Source organism: Dunckerocampus dactyliophorus, chromosome 1 (genome assembly GCF_027744805.1).
Source record: "Dunckerocampus dactyliophorus isolate RoL2022-P2 chromosome 1, RoL_Ddac_1.1, whole genome shotgun sequence".
NCBI classification, from domain to species: Eukaryota; Metazoa; Chordata; class Actinopteri; order Syngnathiformes; family Syngnathidae; genus Dunckerocampus; species Dunckerocampus dactyliophorus.
In genome coordinates, this window is record NC_072819.1 from 47573707 (window position 1) to 47588834 (window position 15128).

General features: G+C 39.9%; 1 protein-coding gene across 1 annotated transcript in view; it reads right to left on the reverse strand.

Moving 5' to 3' along the window:
• slitrk6 (SLIT and NTRK-like family, member 6) overlaps window positions 1–15128 on the reverse strand; it is a 41981-nt gene that overhangs the window by 25739 nt on the left and 1114 nt on the right. The gene's annotated exons all lie outside the window — the stretch shown is intronic.

Consider the following 15128-nt stretch of genomic DNA (forward strand, 5'->3'; position numbering starts at 1 on the left):
ATTTTAAATATAAAAGCTTAACATACATTTATTTGCAGTATGTACACAATATATACACCCAAAATCCAAATGACCCTTTCTGATGAAAAGAATAAATATGTCCAAAATATGAAGTAAAGTTTCCCAAATAATTTGCGTGTTCCAAGTCTTTCCCTCACTCTCCAAAATGACCTCTTTGTCAGAATAAAGTCAGCAAAAATAAAACACAACAATAACTCAATGTGTCCAAATAGTACCACTATTTAATTTTTCCAGTTCAAACCCAGTTTAAACTTATTTGCAGGCCTGTGTCGTTGCTTGGGTGCGGTGAGGACTACAAACCAAAATGGCCACTTGACTCAATAAGAGCACAAAACATATCCAGAGTACAGCAACAGCAGGCCAAGAACACAGCACGGCTGGAGCAGCAGCAAAGCAGAAACAGCAGGGCCCACCCATCGGGCAAGCATCATCTCCTTTAAGCACATCCACTCCATTGCGCTACCATGAAACACTACATCATATAAAATTAGCATTAGCTTTAGCCGGATACACATCACAATGCTAAATTATGATACCCAGGCATAATCACATGTGCGATGCTAGGCTAACTAGCAAATGCGAAATGACATTACATTTCCGTACTTCTACAGCTACAACAAGTAGTTACAACATATGTTCACCTTTTGCAGTTCACAAGGAGTTAATATCAGGACCACGGGTAGTCAACCGTTGATGATAAACTTATTTGTTACTACTTAACGATGTCTCGTTGTGCACTCTCCCGACAATGACGTCTCTCTCCTTCCCGCTCGTTCTGTCTAACGAGCACCTACTCTTAGTCCCGCCCCCAACACTTTGGATTGACTGTCACATTTACAGAGACCCAATGGCAATACAGACATGAAATGACTGACAGACCGCTACTAACAAATTAGATTGACAACCAATACACACTTTCAAGTAACAGATATTGCAAACGACCATAAAACGTTATTTATTCAACTATTAAACAGGAAATAGCTTAACTTATTAAACTTTACATAGCAGATTTATAGCGTTTAACCAATTTGAATATTATGAACTCTTTTATTATGCATTATCACATCAAGTAACTTCCTTTATGCACTTTATGCTGGAGGATGTTTATAAAGGGCTCCATATATTAAATACAAAGTTCTAAAAAGTTATTGCTGGGTTGCAACCACGTGACCTAAAGGCAGTCTGCATCACTTCCGATGATCGGCTGGTCATGCTAGTGGTTTAATTTTATTTTGAACACGCCTACAGGTCACATTGGAATACATAATAATAAATAACACTCGAATGATTTGCTCCAATTGTGTGAGTGTGCATGGTATGCTGCACGAAGACATGAATTAGTTGACGATCAAACAGCGGTGAAAGCTCATCTTCCGCGTCAGACATAATGAATGTAGCACATGAAAAAAGCTCTTCTCGCATGTCTGTCTGCGTTCTTACACCAAATCAGGCTCCTTGTAAGTGTCCTCCGTCGTTTCAGTTGACACGCGCTATAAGATGCTATCGCTCTGCCAGAACACCGGTTTATTTCTAGAAGCGTAAGCTTTAAACGGGTGAAGGTGTGCTTTTATTTTCATGCAATCTTGGTGCTACGGTGTTTAAAAATGGTAAACGGTCTTTCACTTGGATACTTCGATGATCACGGGAGGACGGAGGATCGAATCCGCAACTTCCAGGTTGGGAGACGACCACTCTACCACCTGAGCCACGCCACCCCCATGCTGTTTAGGGGTGAAACGATTCCTCAAGTCATTTGAGTACCTCGATTACAAAAAACAAATGAGGAATCGTAACGTGATTATGTCACCCACGCAGAAGAAGCGGCTGCGGCAATAGAAAACAACAATGTGGCGAAAGAGACCGAAAAAAGGTAAATTTAACTTTGCACAAATCAGTGACATTTACATTAATGTACCCTATTGACATAACGTTAGCCGTGTGGAGGACTAGCTTTCTATGTTACTATGACTGTCGAGTGTGTGGCTAGCTATCATACAGGGCATATTTCATCTGCAAAAAGACAGCGCTGTGCGTTGAAAAGATGGAAAATAAAAACATTTTTGCTCACTAAACAGAAGCTGTGTAATGGAACAAGGAAATGTGTGTCTCGCTCGCTCGGTCGATGGATAAAATATCCTAATGTGCTTCACTACAGTGGGTGTCTAAGTAGGTGTCTAGTAGCCGTAAACATAATGTAATACATAATTTAGTCTTAGCAATGTCAATTAACAAATTGTTATTTCTCTCCATTTACAGGAAATCACTAAAGTCCCAAAGGGATACATCGATCTACAAAGTAGAGCTGCAACAATTAATCGATGGGTAATTGATTACCAATTAATCAATTAACTATTTTGGTAATTGACTAATCGTTTTTGTTTTTGAATATGTAAATATGCTCTGATTTCAGCCTCTCAAAGGTGAATATTTTCTAATTTCCTTAGTCATCCATGAAAGCAGGCCTATTTTCTTTGTGTTTTAGCCAAAACAAGATATTCACACATATCAGTTTTGACTGTGGAAAACAATGATGAGCATTTGGCCTAAGCGATTACTTCATTAATTGAAACAAGCTTCAGATTAATCGACTACAAAAATGATCATGATTGTATTTTTGTGCACATTTATTGCTTCACTGAAGTTATTCATCAAATGTTTACATTTTTTATTATTTAACATTATTTTAACATAATATTCCGGGGGCAGCCCGGTGTTTGTGCACCTATTTGGTCTGTCAGTTCAAATCTTCTATTCATTTTTGAGTTCCAACAATATTTTAACAATATTTTAACTTTATAAATTCTGCTTGTTGTTGGTCACCGTTCTCTGCATTTTTTTTTATGTTTCTTCAGTCTTTATGATGACCCATATTATTATTAACTGTTATGTATAAGCTTTTTGTTTATGTGCTTGATCTTTGTGTTTATTTTTTGAAGGTAGCAGTCAAATGGCCCCGCCCTCTCTGGAGCCTATAAATGTGTGCAGGTGTGCTCAGCTCTTCTCGTGCTGCCTCGTCTCCGCCTCCTTGTCGTGCTCCTGGGTCACTCAGCCTCTTCTCTCCGGCTGCTGGTGTGACGCTGAGCAGCAGCCTGGGTTTTTCTTCTGTTTGTTCTAGTTTCTTGTTCTGGCTGTCCTGTTTTCGTTTTTGTTTTTTTTTAGTGCTCTAGTTGTGTGTTTACTTGTTTAGGGGTAGCGTTGGGGTGACAAAACGATGTTCACCTCATCGTCCTTTTGTTTGTTTGGGCCGGCGCATCAAAACGTGTTATTTTATCACTTTGGGACACGGGAGGAGTTTAAGTCATTTTTTTTCGTTTTTCATTAATAAACTTGGGCGACTTCATTTTCTCAACCTCCTGTATCCTCAAGGTTCAAAGCCTTTATTGTGAATTCACCTTTTATCACGGACGGACAGCGCATCAAAATTAGTCGTTATTTTCCCTCCACGGTGCAATTAAATGAAACAGTATACATTTATTTGAACATTTCCATTTCACTTCAGTATACATCACATATCACAGTTCACAATTCCACATGTTCAAAAGGAGTAGGAAGAAGCAGAGCTTCTTAAATAAGGAGTATGAATGTGTAAAATAAGAGAAAAAGTGTAAAAGAAGTGTGTATATACAGGGAATTTTAAAATATAAATATAAAAGAGGGCATATATATAGTATAGTATAGTATAGTATAGTATAGTATAGTATAGTATAGTATAGTATAGTATAGTGTGCAGTAGGTACAATCAACATTGAATATGTTATGTATCCTTGGGTGGAAACAATAACTTTTCCTGATATCCCTATTTGAACGATTCCCACATGCAAGAACAGCACATGTATGCGGCATTTTCGCCCTGACGTTACACGACTTCTAGCTACAAATACGCTTATTCGACCCTCATCTGTCAACAGCAACCAGACGTGACGTCACATGCAACCCAGCAATTTATTACCATTTTTTTTTGGTGTAAGTAGTCCAACTTCAAATCAAGGCCCAACGTTTATCATATCTAAAACAACAACAGATAATCTTGCAAACGCTCCAAACGCTGTGTGAAGAGCTTTCCCGTTTTGTCTTTCATCGTTGAGCCCCTCTCTGCATCCCCCGATACCAACGCCCTCGCCACATTTGATTTATTCCAAGGTCACTTTCCAGACATGACGCAGACAATGAAGCTCAGCAAAAATGTTGGGCACGAATATTTCAAAGAATGTTTTCGGATAAACATGAATGAGACAACACATTCGGAAATCAAACGTCATTTGTGTCAACAATAGCAGGCGACTGAAGAAATAACCCTGTCACTTACGATTCACCTCGGAGGATGAAAACATGCTTGTGGGATTAAACTGTTAATTCCTCACACGGTGACAAGCAATCAGTTCCCTCTCCAAGGACAACCTGGGAGCAAAAGACTGAAACTGGATCGGTGACTAATGTAATTGTACAGTGCATTTCCACCTCCAGTGTATTCCTTTGAATTTGGAGCGAGACATGATCTGGGAGAGAATTCATCTGACCTGTGTTAAAACACCATAAGACATTTTGTGCAACATTTTTCCCCTGCTTTTGGTTCATTTGTTTACGCTCTCAGCAGTATCACATGTCGATGGTCCAAGTAGATAGTTTTCAAATCAACTTCGCTGACGTGTTATTTCCATTTGCGTCTCAGTCGAACAACCACACATTTGTTGTAAAATACTGGAACATATTCCCACCTCGTTAAAGCGGAAAAAAAAAATTTGAACCATGGTTTGAGTTTGCTATATTTGCCACCACTACTGGGCTGTTTACTTGGCACTGTTTTGGGTTTAAAGTGATAAAAGCTTTGTCATTGTGTCTGTTGCGTTTTAGAGCCTGCATTGAATGGCTGCTTTGATGTGAATTAGGGTTTTCTTTTATCTTTTTGCACTATTTATAAAAATGTCAAGTCACTTGACTGACGCTGTTTGCTCTCCTTTTAAATCATTTAAAATTTAGGTTGCATGCTGGGAGTAAATCAAGATCGCAATTTTTAAGCATTTTTTTAGATCCTGAGCATGCACAGGCATACTCCAACAATTGCGGACCACAGCGCTGTTGTAGGGTTTCTAAAACCCTGTGAAATCTGTTTTATTTTTTCCCAAATTCCGTTTTATTTTTTCTCAGATTCCATTTTTATTTGTAAGAATTCAGCTTTTTAACATCTACACCGGGGGTGCCCATTACGTTGATCGCAAGCTACCGGTAGATAGCCAAGGTAGTTTGCGTCAATCGCGTAAACGTCACATTGCAGACATCAGTCAGCTGACATTAAGCTCCCCTCCTGATTGGCTCTTGCTCCCCAATGGCGTTTCATAAACTAACTCAGTGGTAAGATGCTTATATCTAGAACAAAAGTTATCTGTTCATTTGTAGAGGCTAGTTATGTATTTTTTATTTTTTTGGTTTGATGGCTTTGCCTTACGTCATGAACTCCACTACAGAAATCAGTGTTTTCTACACGTCCGTTTCTTAAACTATTATTTCATGATGAAATGGAAAATGTCCCAATTGCTGAAACCTTTTTAATATCTCGCCTTGACTTCGGCTGTATTGTCCTTTGCATAATCATTTTCAATTCTTGTATATCGGTCATGTTTGATAGCAAATGCTAACTGGTCCTAGTGTGTGTCCTAATGAATGCTACGCAGCTATTTTGACTGACATATTACCCCTACTCAGGTTATGTACACAACCATTGAGGAATTATGTGTAATTATCTTTATTGCCATATTGAATATAATTATGATATCAACTACTTTGATTACCAGTAAACTTTGAAAACGTGAAAGTGAAATACTAATCATTAATATTTACAATAGCATTTCAAAGTTTACCGCTTCGTAAACCATTTTGACTTGTAACTTTGCCAATTTGGCGTGCAATTCCGTTAACGCGGAAGTCATCGCACCCTACGTTTTTGCTTGTAATGCTTCTCCAGAAAAGTGGGCATTCACTGCACATCTGTTGTGGCGTGTGTATCGCTTATGTTAACTGTTATGTTAAACTTATGTTAGACCCAACCACCCAAGACCGGAGAGGACAAAACATTTGGTGCTCGTGTACAATTTGAATTTCAAAATGTTACGTCTTCTACGTGATTGATACTGGACATCGATCCGATCTCAGCAAAAACAACAGTATTGGACTATATCGGGCCTGCATCTAAAATCTCCATAATTGGCACTCCGATATAAGCAGTCCATTTCTATCACTCTCCAGGAGCAGCATTTCTATTCAGCATGTAGAGCATGACCCAAACGATGGTGGACTACGCCTGGGCAGGTTGAAGCCAGAGGAAACTCTGGTGGAGGCCCGCAGCGGTCCTGACGTGCAAATTGGTCATACGACCTGCGTATAGGGGCGAAAGACTAATCGGTGTGTGTGCTAGCAGTGTGTGCTAGCATGTTTATCAAGGAGTAAGAGTGTCAGCCGTGTGGCTGTATTTTTCTTTAAAGTCCCAAAAAAGACGGTGTGCAAAACTTGTCATGCACAAGTTTCCCGTGGTGCCCGTCGGTGATGAATAATGTTGGGTTTAAAAGCTTCATTGAGCACCTTGAGCCTCTCTACATTATGCCTATTGCAGATAAAACTATACACCTGATGCAGCAGGAAGTAAATAGGCCAGTTTTTCTCATTTTTACTGTTGCTGCCTGTTGTTCTGCTTGAGTAGTATCACTTGGATCAAGCCTTTTGTAACATTCCACCCTACTAAGCAATTAATAAAAGAGTGTATGATTCGTACTGATATCGTATCTACAGTATATCAATATTGACCGATATGCAAGGATGCACCATTGGAATCATATCGCAAGTGAAAAAGTTGTACTGGTACACCCCTGCCGTGTGTTATTGGGCAGTTTTACAATAGGAATAAACGATTTTTGTTTTGGGGAAATGAAATCAAGCACAGCAGTCTGACATCCAAGCACCAAGGTCAAAGTTTTATCAATATTTTTGTCTGTGGTGCGTGTACCCAAGATTCGCACCTGAACACAAAATGAAACCCAGACTGAATAGATGCTATCTGAGTATGAACGATAACGGCAGATACGGAAGGACTCAGCCTCACATTTTTCCATCTGTACCTCACACAGACTTCTTCAAAAGTGCTTTTATTTCATACGCCCAATATAATCAATGTTGCATGGTGCACCACATCATAGCTGTATGAGATAAAGCTTCTTCCGGTACTAGTCTTCCACATTGTTGCTCCGCATTCAACATTCAAATATGCATCACTTTGCTGTTCAGACAATTCAATTAGCAGGGCCACCGAAGCCTGGTGAGAGCTCCTCTCATGCATGTGCGCAAAGCCAACTCATTGCTCAATGACAAATGAGTTCCAACAAGACCACTACAAATATTAGAAAATAATTTTAAAAAACGCTTCACAGCCCTGGAAGCTCTCACTACTTACAGACCCATAAATAACACATTCCGGCTTAATTTTACCCACCATTACCACTGATTTCACTTACTGTTTGCCTTAAACCAATGGCCATTGCCTTCAGGGGCGTCAGGGTAAATATTTTGACCCCTAATTGCTTGGCACTGCCATCCAACGTAAACCATGGCTTAAGGGCCACAGCAAAATTATAATAACTGAATGTGTAATTTTCAACAAATCTCTGCAACACAACACTGCTCAGTGTTACACTGGAAAAACAAGGGCACCACAAAGCATGTGATCTGCACTGATGGCATAACACCCTCGTTTTCTGTTTATTTTGCACGCCTCATGCGCAAAATGGTCCGCATGTTACAATGGTGCTTTTTTTTTTTTTTTTTTTTTTATCCCCAGATGCATCACACTTTGCAGGGAAACACAACTCAATACACAAATCTCAGTGTAGGCAGTGCACAATTGTGTGCACATTATGGGCATTGTCGACATACAGTATGAACACAAGCTGTCATCATGCCGTCAAACCAAGTAGTAGAAAGCTGGGAGAACTTTTGTTTAAAATTAGTACCTATACATTTTATAACTTAAAATGTTTTTAAAAAGTGTGTGAAGCGGGTTATTGGAGCTGAATGTAATCAAATAATTACAACAGTGAATCTTATTGCAAATGAAGCTAGCAGTAGGGTTGTATTGGTGTCGTCTTTTATATAAGAGCTTGAATTGCGAAGTCATGCGGACATTTAGTAGTATTGGCACAAACATGAGATAGAAACCAATGTAGACTTTTAATCAATGGGGGAATTGGATGCAGATGTGATTTTCTCACTTGATAGTGTGTGCAATTGCAGTTTTCTGTCGGTGGGCTTTAGAAAAAGCAAGCATCCATAACTCTCTGCAGTACTTCAAAAAATACGTGTGAGGTTCCACCTTTAGGTGCAATGTTCTACATGATGGTCTTCATTACCTTCAGGGTTCATCTGTTCTTCACTATTTGAATTGCTCGTTTGAGCAGAGCAACCACAGCCAATCAGAAAGGCCACAGGGTACTGGCAATGATCATCTTATGATTCCTCCAGAAATACAGTTTAGTCCAGAAGCATTTGGACAGTGAATAGTTTTTATGCTTTTGACTCTGAAGGCCACCACATTGGAATCAAAGCAATTCAGATTAGACATAGGATCTGACTTTTTATTTGAGAGGAATTACAACTAGTTCATGTAAAATCAATTTACAGGTGCTCAAACCCATTTGGAAATGGAACGTCATTGTAAATCAACCATAATCTCTCACACATGAATTAAAAAACTTAGCAGTCAATGACTGCCTGAAGTCTGGAGCCCAAGTTTCCGCTTTTCCAGGCCTTCACTGAAGCCACTTTCACCTGCTGCTTTTTTGTGAGTCTTCACTTGTAATACTTGTGCTTGAAATTAGGCCACTAGTTGAGTCATTAAAGAACATTTGCATTTAGTATACAAAAAAACATGAATGTGAAATATTCTATCAGTTGCTTTTATAGTATAGTTTGTGTAGAGACATGGTCAACGTTTTTGGGAGCAGGCAGTATTGCCCGATACAACTCCTTGTTACTTCCGTCAGCAATCATCATCAATTACTATCAGTGAGACTGCTAATTGGCATCCATTCCCATGACATAACGCTGCCTCATCATCATGTTTGACACAATGTAGTACGAGGGAAGGTTTGGTTCACTACGTCACACTTTAAAACCCGTGATTTTTGCTGACCCAAGAGAAAACAGGATGCCGTAGTATTGTGCAAACTATTATTATTGCAAGCTTTGGTGTTGGGTGTGTGATCGAAGATGGTTGAATAAACAAACAATGCTGGGGTATCTTGTACTGTACGAGAACCGTGGCGCAATTTACGCAAAGATTTTCGTCGAAAACCGAATCATATGAAAACTAGTGCGTTCAAAAACCGAGGTTTGACTGTTTTAACTCATTCAATACCAAAGACGTAGTTATACGTTTTTAAAAACCCGAACCCCTGTGTTCTACTGGTGATTACTAAAGAACGGAAAAAGGTAGAAACAAACTGTTTTTTCTGATGAAAGACGGGAATCTAATCTTTCTGTTGGTAGGTTCCATGTTTGTATAGCCATAAAACACAATATTCTGTGTGCCAAAATCGTCTAACATTGCCGGTACTGAAGGGGTTGCCTTTGAAAAACGGCTGGGATTGAATGAGTTGACAAAAAAACGACCTGATACTTTTGAAATGGCTGTGATTTCTCTGTCACCTTTTGCTTCGTTATCCTGCACTACTGTGAGTAGTGGTTTTGCAGGGAGTGGAACCTCGGTTAGCGTGCACCCCGGTTAGCGTGTTTTTCAAAAATCTACGCCAACATTTTGCCTCAGTTAGCGTGCAAGATAATGCTTGTCTTGTTATTAATACACTACATGTGTCCAACTGTGTTGTTAATGTATTTTTATCATAAATGTCCTTATTAGCAGCTTGCTAATGCATTGAAACTGGAACCTGAAGTTCCAGCTCCGTCGCCCGTCTATGATGTCATCAGCAGTTGACTGTAGTTCTTTGCTAACTAACACAATTCTTAACACAATTCTGTAGTGTTTCTCGCTTTCTTTATCAAATGCTGGCACTTGCAACTTTATCTGGCTCTATTTTGGGTTATTTTGCAGCCGTGATCAAAAGAATCGCAGAGGCTTAAAGGAAAACTGCACTTTTTTGGAATTCTGTCCATCATCCACAATCCTTATTTGAGACATGAACACACGTCTTTCTCTTTTCTTTGCGTTCTAAAGATATAAAAAGAGATGGCTCATTACTGCACGTAGGGCTGTCACGATAACACATTTTGCTGGTCGATAAATGTCGTACAAATTATTGTCGACAATATCAACAACATTTTTCAGACCATTTTTTCATTAATTATATGGCATAATAATGAGAGTACATCGTATCAAACGCAGTCAACTTTTAATTTCTGAATAGTATTCAACATTGCAATTGGAATGTCAAGAGCTTTTAAATAAATTAAACAAACAAAAATGTGACATGTTTGTGACATGTTGTACACGTGCGTTCTCCCAGGCCATTCGTATTGTCTGTCAAACATTTCCTGAAATGTTGCATTTCATTTGCAATGTCGTGAGCGACACTGACTGACTGTTGGGGCTCCTTTGCGCCCCCGTTTTAGGTGTGCACACAAGTTGGTCACATTCCCCTGCTTCCTCGTCACTACTTTCGAACAAATGCAACATCTCAGGTCCTCGCTATTCATGCGCTCACCTTGTTCGTTCTGTTTAAAACCGAAATATTCCCACACTGGGATTGTGACTTCGCTTTCGTGCCGTCATTCGTGTTAGCGTATGCTGGCTCACGAGGCTAATTTGCCGCTAGTTCCTAATTTGTAGCCGTACAGGGACAAAGAGGGGAAGAGCCGACCGGGGCGTTCACTCTCTGCGTTCATGCCACTGTAGCGCCAACGAGCACAGACAGCTGCAGAGTGAACCCTCTTGTCATCCAGAAAAAGAAAAAGAGATGAGGAATACAAACACGAATGCATGCACTTGTCTATTTATTCAGGCCACTGAAAATGATCTTTGATTAATCGATTAATCGATTATCGTGGCATCGTGGCAGGCCTAACTGCACGTAATGGGATAGACCGATGTTAACATTTTTGGCTTCCTGGAACGGGTAAATTGGATTGACATTATTTATTATGGGAAAAAATGATTCGATTTCAGTTTGAGTTGGAGCTTCTGGAACGGATTAATGACGCTAACCAAGGTTGTACTGTCTGTCCTCCGAAACGGTGCACACATTTAATGGCAGAAGTTATGGATTGAAAATAAAAGTGGCTTGATCCACTTCAGAAGTTTTAACGCCAAATTAGGTAAGGTATCTATTAGGGGTGTAACAAAAAACACTACATTGATGCATGGATTTGTATTCCTATGATTCAGCGACATCAATCTGGGTTCAGTAAGTTTCCATTCCTGACGACAAAGGTAATCAATCGATTTAATCAACTCCTATGAAATAAAGCACTGGATTTAAGTACGGCAGGCTTTAAATGAATGTCTGTGGGGCTTTTTAGCACTTTTAAAGATAAAGATGTTAAACGTTACTTGAAAGGCTGCCCGTCATGTCGTTTTCCGGGTATGTGGTGGTCATGGGAGTTGTACTTGACCTGTGAAATACACCTGATTCGCTGTCACGTCATTCAGTATTCATATTTAATTCATCTGGGCTTATTTGAAACTCCTTTTAGGTGACTTTTATGGGGACAATATGCAAAGTAAGGACGTTTTGCACGCCTCTAGATGGTAGTTTACGGTCCAGTAGCAGCGACGCTTAGTGATGTCATCATCCAGCGCGGCGTGTCCGGGTGCAAACACGTATATGCGCTGCGAAACATTCTTCCTTGTCGGAGACAGGTTGTAAGTGTGGTGGAGAGCACTGTATTTAGTCTGCACGGGTGTAGAAGGGCGTGGTCACGTGTACGCTTACGCATGCGGAAGCAATAAATGGGGAGGATAAGGGGAGGAAGGAGGAGAGAAGAACGTCTGGGACGCTGTCATTTTTGTTGACCGTTTATTCCTTTGTCACACATTTTACACTCGTGTTTCTTATGAATTCTTCTTTTGCATTACCACGTTTCCTTTCACTGCTGCACGCCATCTGCCATCACTTCAATTTGCAAAGTACATGTTTGCTCTCCCGGTTTGGTCTCATCATCAAAGCTTATTATAAACCCACCACACGTAGGACCCATCCCGACCCTCTCAATGGCAAATGGTACAAGGAGACCGCATTACTTGCTAGTTGTTGCACCGTTCTATCAAATGGCTGCTCTCAGCAGGTGAGAAGGTTTCAACATCTAATTGAAGATACCATACCACATTCATTTGCTGAGGAATTTGCTGAATGTCCCTCACCTTGGGTTGCAAAGTGCAGGTTTGGATTGCACAATTTAAAGTAAATAATTCATCATGGCAAGCTATACCACCCTCTGTTCATCCTGATTTTGTATTGCATTTTTAACTCATTTTTTGTACGCATGTCAGCATTAGTAATCATTCATACCTGATCCAACGGGAATCTGGGAAACTTCACCTGCACTGTCCAGTATCCGGGTATTTATTACAGTCACACTGGTTACATTTTTGGCTAAAAAGTTACTGAATCAATTTAAGGTTTCTGAATCATTTCGGATGGTGTCCTTCTAACTGAACCAATATCGTCCTTGAATCATATCGGCAACCACCAATCGTGATAAAAATGGAATCGTTATTAAGAGGAATCGTTACACCCCTAGTATCTATTTTATTTCGCCCCTCAGTTACTGGTGGAGTTAACTAATTGTCAAAACTCTACTTGGCCTGCACTGTCTCGCCAGACACAAGAGAGGGACCAATTCATGAGGAATGTTAGGTAAAAAGCTGGACAGCTCGTGTTAGGACGTGCCAAAAGAACACACCTCCTCAAGTGCCTCCTGCTAGTTTTAGGAGAGCCCTAAAATGTTTAAGACCAGAACCGGAATGCAAGATTATGTGTGTTAACAGTCACCACACGCAGAGGAAACAAAAGTTATCTCTCCAAAATAATGTTCATGCTTCTTCAAAGCGCCCAAAGCGCGTCTGTGCTCCTTTCTCAACTGCACATTTTGCACATCACGCAAAGAGTTCTGTCGTTTCACGTTTTGACTTCTTCCAACTCCAGGTGAACATAAATTGAATATTAATGAAAGGTTGTTTGTGCTCTGCAACCATTTTGGTGCCTGAAGCGTTGAGTCCAGTACAGGCAGCTTCTTGACTTTTTTCTTTTTTTTTTTTTTTTTAATCTGAGCTCTTTGACTCTCTCCCAAATGTCTGACAATTACACAGGCACGCGTTGCCGCAAAACATAGCCCATCTAAGCAGCAGTCATCCTTCGCCCCCGAGTCCCTTGGAGGTCAACAGCCAACGGTCGCGTGCGTCCACTAATACATCAAGTCCGGCCGCTTTTGCTCGCAGGCAGAAACGAGTAGGGAGTCTGAGACAGTGTGACTTGTTGCATTCAGCCAGGCACGGTTTCATTTCAGTCACACACACACTCACACCACTCTCCCCCCACAACCCACCCCCCGCTCTATTGCTTGACTGCAAGTGCATTTTTGTGCCTTTTTTATGCACACGTGCGCACTCCCATCGTCGCATGCCAAAGCGCCGCGCAGTGATCCCGAGAGCCAATTAGGCTACTGAGGGACCGAGGGTCTCTTTTTCATCTGCAGTAATGGAAGTGATGTGGCTAACCCTGCAGGGGTCAACGCCACCACTACGCTCTCGAACGTGCGAGAGCAAGAGTGATTCACTCCAAAGCAACTCTAATTCGATGATACTTCTGACATCAGCCCGGAACAAACTCCGTTCCCCTCGTTTTACTACGCTGCACGTTACAAATTGCCAAGCAAATGCATGTTTCTCTCCTTGGTAACCACTGTTAGGCCATCTGATACCCAAACGTCAACATCAGGAGGGTGTCGCTCTCTGTGGTTGGTTGTGAATGGCATTTGAGCTTAACGTTTTAAACTAGCTCTAGGTAGTTTCATCTGAAGCTTGTTGTTTCATTTAATCGAGTATTTGCTCAGGCCCCAGACCAGGGGTGTACAAAGAGCGGCCAGCGGGCCATTTTCGCTGTTAACCCGCGACACATTCTAATAATAGAATTTAACATGAAACCTTTAAAAAAAAACAGAAAAAATGAAAAAAATCGGTAATTTTTGAAGAAAATATTTACAGAAAAAAGTCACAATTTTAGGATAATAATATATACCATAATATTATGAGAAAAGATAACGTCATTTAAATAGCAAAGTTTAAATATTAAAGAAAAAAAGGCGTTATTTCTTAAATTGCAATATAACGAGAAACAAACAACAAAGAAAAAAATACATTTTTGGAAAAATAGGTTGCGTTTGAAGTAAATGTTATGAGACTAAATAAAAACCATTGGAATAAAGTCATAATTTCCAGAAGAAACTTTAGAAGGAGAACTGCAGAAATGGGGAAAAAACAGCTGTGATCGTAAGAGAAGTCAAAATATCAAGAGAAAAAATAATAACATTACATTATTAACGTTTTAGTAGCATTGAGTCGAAATATTAAAGAACAATATTTAAGTCGTAATATTATGACCCAAAAAAATACATGGAAAATTAGGTTGGGGAAAAAGTATATATAAGTATATATATGGGAATAAAGTCAAAATATGATGGGAATAAAGTCATAATATTACGAAAACGAAATTCACAAATATTATTTAAGAAGAAAGTTAAAGTATTTGGAAATTTAAAAAAAAAAAAACAACAGCAAAAAATGGGCAAAACATCAAAGTGGCCCTTGCATCTTGTCCTTTTTCAGTTTGTGGCCCTCGGTGTAAAAATGTGGACCCCCCTGCCCTAGACAGACCAAATCAATATGACCCAAACACAGACAGTCAGTGGTTTGGGATGCAACATATCAGAAAAGAGGCAAAAATGTCCATCACTGTTTGTGTGAATACCTTGTTTTGCCTCAAACACAAAGACAACGGATCTGCTTTCGTGGATGACTAAGAAAATCAAAAAATACTCACATTTGAGAGGCTGAAATCATAGAATATTTACATTTTTACAACAAAAATCGAATACCAACATAGCTTTCAATGAGT